The sequence below is a fragment of the Conger conger genome, chromosome 1, assembly GCF_963514075.1.
Source record: "Conger conger chromosome 1, fConCon1.1, whole genome shotgun sequence".
NCBI lineage: Eukaryota > Metazoa > Chordata > Actinopteri > Anguilliformes > Congridae > Conger > Conger conger.
This window is the reverse complement of record NC_083760.1, coordinates 86,484,835-86,492,326: the sequence shown is the minus strand read 5'-3', so window position 1 is coordinate 86,492,326 and position 7,492 is coordinate 86,484,835.

Genomic DNA, 7,492 nt, shown 5'->3' with positions numbered 1-7,492 from the left:
CGTAGGGGCCACCGGGAGCCACACCCGGTCTGGGTAGCCCCGTCCGGGGAGAGTGACGGAGAGGAGACCCCAACCCCAGTAGAGAAAAGACCAACATCATGACCCCCCACAGGAACCACGGACACCGCCCCGGAGGGCCGACCCCACCGCACTGGGGAATTTTCAACCAGAGACAGAAAGGGCCCCAACGGATTTTGCCGCTGCCCAGCTGCAAGACCCCAACCTTGCCCAGGCCTGGAAAACCGCTGCCTATATTGAGGGTGTCCCACAAGACGGGGGGAGTAGGCCGGCATTACCATATTTCCAAATACAGAATGGCTTCCTATATCGTGTTTGTAGGATTAACGAGGAGTAAGAGGAGCAGCTACTGGTGCCCCAGACTCACACCTCCAAGGTCCTGTATCTCGCCCACACTCACCTGTTGGGGGCGCACCAGGGGCGCGAGAAGACGCAGGAGAGGATTTTGTCCCGTTTCTCCTGGCCGGGCGTCAAGAGGGCCATGGAGGACTGTGCAACATGCCAACTTCACAGCCCGAAGGTGACGTATCGCAACCCCCTAATACCCCTCCCCATCATAGATGTGCTGTTTCACAGGATTGCCATGGACATAGTGGGACCCCTAGCCAAGTCTAGCCGGGGCCACTGCTACATCCTGGTAATAGTACGCCACCCGCTACCATGAGGCCGTGCCGTTACAGGCCGCGACAGGGAAAAGTGTCGCGAGGGAACTTTTCCTGGTGTTCAGCCGGGTGGGGATAGCTGAGGAGGTTCTGACTGACCAGGGGTCATGTTTTATGTCTGGAGTGATGAAGGAGATGTGCCGACTGCTCAAGATCAAACAGCTGCGGACCTCGGTCTACCACCCTCAGACAGACGGGTTGGTGGAGCGCTTCAACAAGACCTTGAAGGCTATGATGAGGAAGATGATAGACACGGACGGTAAGGACTGAGATCACCTACTGCCCTATTTACTGTTTGTCATCCGTGAGGTCCCCCAGGCATCCACCGGATAAGCCCCCTTCAAAGTACTCTATGGGAGGCGGCCACGAGGGCTGTTGGACCTTGCAAAGGAGGCCTGGGAACAGCAGCCGTTCAGACAGCGCTCCCTCGTGGAGCATGTGGTCGACATGGACCACCGGATGACGAAAATCTGGCCGATGGTCCGGGAGCACATGACCCAAGCCCTGGCGGAGCGGGCCCGGCTGTAGAACAGGAATGCCCAGGTGCGTGAGTTCCGACCTGGAGACAAGGTAATGGTCCTGATCCCCACCAGCGTGTGTAAGTTCCTGGCCAAATGGCACGGCCCCTATGAGGTGGTGGGAAAGGTCGGGCCGGTCATTTACACCATGAGACAGGTAGGGAGGAGACACACTCTCCAAAGGTATCACGTCCATTTGTTAAAAAGATGGCATGAGCCCTTGCACAACCCTGCTCCCTTCTGTCTGACAGCAGGGGGTGCCACCGGAACTCCGGAGGTGGCCACGGGAGACTTGTTAACAGACCAACAGCACCAAGATCTCTGGGAGATGGTAAGCCGACACAAGGACGTGTTTTCCCCCCTCCCGGGCCGGACAACACTAGTCCACCACGACATAGTTACCGAGGCCGGGAAGTACGGCTGTGACCCTACCGGATCCCGGAGGCTAGAAGGCAGGCCATCCGGGAGGAGGTGGTGAGGATGCTGGACTTGGGGGTGATCAAAGAGTCCCAAAGCACCTGGCCCAGCCCGGTCGTCCTGGTGCCAAAACCGGACGGCAATTGGGGTTTCTGCAATGAGATTCGGCGACTCAATGAGATCTCCCTGTATGATGCCTACCCCATGCCCCAGCACTCTGGACCTCACCCGAGGGTACTAGCAGGTACCCCTCACCCCGCAGGCGAGGGAGAAGACAGCCTTCGCCACCCCAGATGGCCTGTTCCAGTACCGGGTGCTGCTGTTTGGAGTCCATGGAGCCCCCGCCACCTTCCAACGCCTGATGGACAAGATCCTAGGACCACACAGGGAGTATGCCGCCGCCTACCTGGATGACATTGTAATCCACAGCACCGACTGGGAGAGCCACCTGAGGAGGCGGAGGCCATGCTGAGGGCCCTCCAGGAGGCCATACCGTAAAGTGGTCTGAGGAGGCGGACCAAGCCTTCCTGGACCTGAGAGCGGCCCTGGGCCAGGAACCCATATTAACCACCCCTAACTTTGCCCAGAAATTTGTTTTGCAGACGGACGCCTCAGAGACAGGACTGGGAGCCGTCCTGTCGCAAATACAAGATGCAACGGAGCACCCCATAACATACCTCAGCCGGAAACTCTTAAACCACGAGAGAAACTACAGCACCGTGGAGAAGGAGTGCCTGGTCATCAGATGGGCAGCTTAAATATTACCTCTTGGAGCGAGAATTAGTTCTAGTGACTGACCATGCCCCCCTGACATGGATGTATTGGGGCGGCCTGTAGCATAGTGGTTAAGGTAAATGACTGGGACACGCAAGGTCGGTAGTTCTAATCCCGGGGTTGCCACAATAAGATCCGCACAGCCGTTGGGCCCTTGAGCAAGGCCCTTAACCCAGCATTGCTCCAGGGGGGGGTTGTCTCCTGCTTAGTCTAATCAACTGTACATCCCGGAGTCACGTGAGAAAATCACCATCCCCCTAACCCAGCTAATCTCTCCCTCTCTGCATCTAGAATGGAGCATCCCCGGTGGACGACTAGGCGGCAAGAATTGAACGGATTCAAACGGACTAAAGACGGACAAACGTTCCTAATTTTTTGGCCACTTATTTTTTTTCCTCTTTTTATTTTTTGAAAAGAAAGCACTTGACCGTGCTAAATAGTTGAGGAATGCCCTGAAGGTGTGTGAAAAAATAAAAATCATTTTTGTGCACCAATTTTACTCTCTCTCTCTCTCAACCACGGATACAAAAAATGGATAACCAATAACCGTTTTTTTTTTCTGAAGGCGAAACGAAAAGTTCAGTTTAAAATAAATGCACGTTCATCACCAGGCGTATTATTGCCGTTCTAAACTATTGTGAACTAGCAATCGACAAGCTTCAGTAGTTCGAGCAAGCAATTTCTGTAGCTGTTGGTTGACTTATGGTTTAGTGTAATGTTACGTAGTTTCTTAAGGTTAACAGAAGATCCGTGTTTATTCATTGACACGCGTATTCAAACTACCGCCAAACTGAACGTATCTTCCCATTATGCTGTATCTACATAAAAATAAACAAAGCAATACATCATTGGACAAATGTTGCACAAAATATTACAATACGCTGTTTACATTTCATTCACAAGCTACAGTCGTACAAGCAAGCAACCTGTGGGCATTTCAGAGGGTTAAGAATGCAAACAGCGAACGGAATTGATTGCTACAGTACTATAGTTGCCAAATAATTTCTGCATGTTTTAAATCTGTAGCTGTTAGTTCACTTATGGCTTATTCTATGGCGTTTCTTCATCCGTGTTTATTCGTTGACACACAAATTCAAACTACCGGCAAACTGAACTTCGCTTTCCACTATGCAGTATTTACATAAAAATAAATAAAGCAACGCATTATCATTAGGCTATTCATCCTTAGGATATTGGAAACGAAAATTCCCTGCTTTCAGACGTTAATCTCACCACCACGATTGTCCCGCGCCATATAAAATGCACTGCCGTATAAAATACAAGTTTAGCCTTAAATTAAATTATATCAAATTGTACAGAGACCTGTATTGGCGAGAAAGTAAAATCATTAGACCAGTCGCCTATGGTAAAATAGACCCGGTGTTATATTATATCAGCCAAATATTGCGTGACCATGGAATTATGTCATGCCTGGACGTAAATTACAGGGATTTAACGACAGGTTTCTGCAACTGTGAGTATACACTGCACAATGTCAAGGGAAATGTAAATATTTTATTTGCCAATTATGCTGATTTACTAATGTTGACACTTAACTGTTGAGATGTCCCAAAATAAAATTTGAAAATGCTATTACATTTCTCAGTAATCCAGTAAAAAAAAAAAAAAAAAAAAAGCGGTCATAAAACGTATCGGTTAACCGGTTAACCATTTCAAAAATGGGATGGTAACCAGTTACAAAAACTGATGATTTGTCACATCCCTAATTGCTACAACATTTTTTTCTGGCTATATTTACGGCAGATGCTTCCTAAGGTTAGCTCTCCCCTTGGCTCGTATCTAATCTAGCTAGAGAAGAATTAGCCATGATTGTCCTGCGGAAAATATAACCGTGGTCACCCCAGATCACACCCAATATCGCGCTTAAATAGAGCTACAGTCCGTGAGACTGTCTAAAGTGGACATTAGAGGTGGGCGGATCGATACCAAAGTGTCGATACTGCCGATTCTGCTATTTTGTTTTGGTATCGATCTCTCCCATAAAATATTGGTACCTATGTTGACAAAAAAATAAAATAATGTTTGCTTACCTGAAGCCGGGCTGAGTCACTGCTTCCACTAGATTTTAAGTGTATTCCTCAAACTCGAGAGTACACTTGGTGTGTGCAGGGGCATCCATTTTGATGCTGCCTGCACAAATGTATCTTCATTCTTTGTACGGCTGCACAGAGTTCATGCAGCGTGATTGCTCATGAACTTCCTGCAATTGCTCTTGATTGATTCCTCACCTAACATAACTTTGCATGTGAAATAGCTGAAAAGAAACCTTTTATAATAATAATGATAATGTTTAATATTTCTACTTCCATTTAAAGTCTTTTTCATACAAGTTTTTGTATTTTTCTTCATGTGACTCCGTAAGAGCACAGGAAATTCCTACAAAAGAATTTATTATTGAAAAGTATTGGTATCGGGATTGGGATTGATATCGATGATACTGGCCTAGCATTCCTTGGTATCGTATCAAACCCGAAATTTGCAGTGCCGCCCACCCCTAGTGGACAGTACTAGTACTTGTGTCGGGATCAACCACGCTCACTATAATCTTGCTCTGGGCCCTCCATCCTACTGGAATTTTTGGTGGGCATCTCCAGCTGTGGGCCATAGAAACATCACCACCTTTCACCCTGACGGCCCTTACATTGATGCAGAAGGCCTACTCTTTCAGCACCTTTCATGCTGCGTGCGTCTACCACGTCACAAAAGAAAAACCTTCCTCCGGTTCCCTGGTCTTACCTCTGGCCGCTTCAGCTCCTCCGTCACAAAGTTCAAGTTGGCCCAGCCGTCAAACGGCCAGAGTCCCTGGTAGAACGACATTGCGATGGGATGCAGTCCCAATCGCGTGCCCGCAAAAGCGTCGTGGAAGCTTCCACTCGACCCCTGGGCGAGGGTCACCAGTCCCCCGATCACTATGACTACGAGCGCCAGCAGCTTGGCCACCAAGAAGACCACCTGAATGGACATGGCGGATCGCACGTTGAGGGTGTTGGCTGTGGACACGAGCAGGATGCACACAGCAGCGACACACTTGACCACCAGCTGGGGCGGGGTGCAGCTGCCGTAAAAGGGCGCCACTGCGTACTCTGCGATGCTCAGGGCTGCAGCCGCCATGGCGGAAGGCTTCACCAAGAAGATGAACGTGAACGCCGCCATGAAGGCCGGGGCCCCGCCGTAGATGCGCAGGATATAGATGAAGTGCCCGCCTGATTCTTTGATGACGGTCCCCAGCTCGGCGTACGACAGGGCTCCCAGCATCGCGACCAGACCACACAGGACCCAGATCAGCAGGCTGGCCCCGGGACTCCCGATGTTGAACAGCACCGTCTGGGGCGACATGAAGATCCCCGACCCGATCATGATGCCGGCGATGAGGGACATAGCGCTCACCAGCCCCAGCTCCCGCTTCAGCTTCAGCTGTTCGGTTTTGACGTCCATCGCGGCTGTGACACCCACACACCCGCGCCCTCCTCCCCGCTTTGATTTCAGACGTTATCACGAGAATAAAAACAAGGAAAACTCCTGAGTTCGTCTGACTGCGTAGATTCAAGCCAAAGAATGACAGACCTCAATGCAACACAATTAAAAAAAAGGACGAATCAGTGTTCAGCATCGGGGCAAAGTTTAACTTCAAACTGTGTTACTATTTAATTGCTACTAGGAGTGTGAACGATTAAACATTTAACCAGTTTACCAGAATTTACGGTGTGGTGGCCCGACCTGCGATCGGTACACCACTGGGGTGGAACGGCCCGTGCACTGGCGCCTAGAGCTGGGGAAACTAATTAACGCCGAATATTTTCCCTTGTCATATCTAAGAGCGGCACCTTGGGGAGAGGCCGGGAGGAGAATCAGCATCAAGGCCAGCACCCCCGAGGCGAGGCACGTGAGGAATGCGACTGCAATACTAACCTTCTCTAATTGAACAGGCACAGCTGAGCCGAGTTCGGGGAAGGGAGCGGCGCCCTTCAAAAGGGAGAACACAAACGCCAAGCGGGGCTCATGACGGAGGAGGGTTACCCGGAGCCAGAGTGCGCGGACACTACGACCGAAACCCCGAGCTGAGCCCGCTCCAAAAGAAGCGGAACAATCTTGGACCGGACTACGAGAGAGCCCAGCCTCACGAAAAGAAACCCCGCGGACGAAATCTCGAAAACCCCGCGGACGAAATCTCGAAATCCCGGAGTCACGTGAGAAAATCATCATCCCCCTAACCCAGCTAATCGCTCCCTCTCTGCATCTAGAACGGAGCATCCCCGGTGGGCGACTAGGTGGCCGGGACCCTGCAAGAATTGAACGGATTCAAACGGACTAAAGACGGACAATTAGTCTTTACTCTGTTGGGGAGAGACTGCCCGTTGTTCCTTAGCTACTGGGATGAGAGCCCGACATCGGGGAGGCCAGCCACCACCCCCCGATCCCACCGTAGGGGCCACCGGGAGCCACACCCGGTCTGGGTAGCCCCGTCCGGGGAGAGTGACGGAGAGGAGACCCCAACCCCAGTAGAGAAAAGACCAACATCATGACCCCCCACAGGAACCACGGACACCGCCCCGGAGGGCCGACCCCACCGCACTGGGGAATTTTCAACCAGAGACAGAAAGGGCCCCAACGGATTTTGCCGCTGCCCAGCTGCAAGACCCCAACCTTGCCCAGGCCTGGAAAACCGCTGCCTATATTGAGGGTGTCCCACAAGACGGGGGGAGTAGGCCGGCATTACCATATTTCCAAATACAGAATGGCTTCCTATATCGTGTTTGTAGGATTAACGAGGAGTAAGAGGAGCAGCTACTGGTGCCCCAGACTCACACCTCCAAGGTCCTGTATCTCGCCCACACTCACCTGTTGGGGGCGCACCAGGGGCGCGAGAAGACGCAGGAGAGGATTTTGTCCCGTTTCTCCTGGCCGGGCGTCAAGAGGGCCATGGAGGACTGTGCAACATGCCAACTTCACAGCCCGAAGGTGACGTATCGCAACCCCCTAATACCCCTCCCCATCATAGATGTGCTGTTTCACAGGATTGCCATGGACATAGTGGGACCCCTATCCAAGTCTAGCCGGGGCCACTGCTACATCCTGGTAATA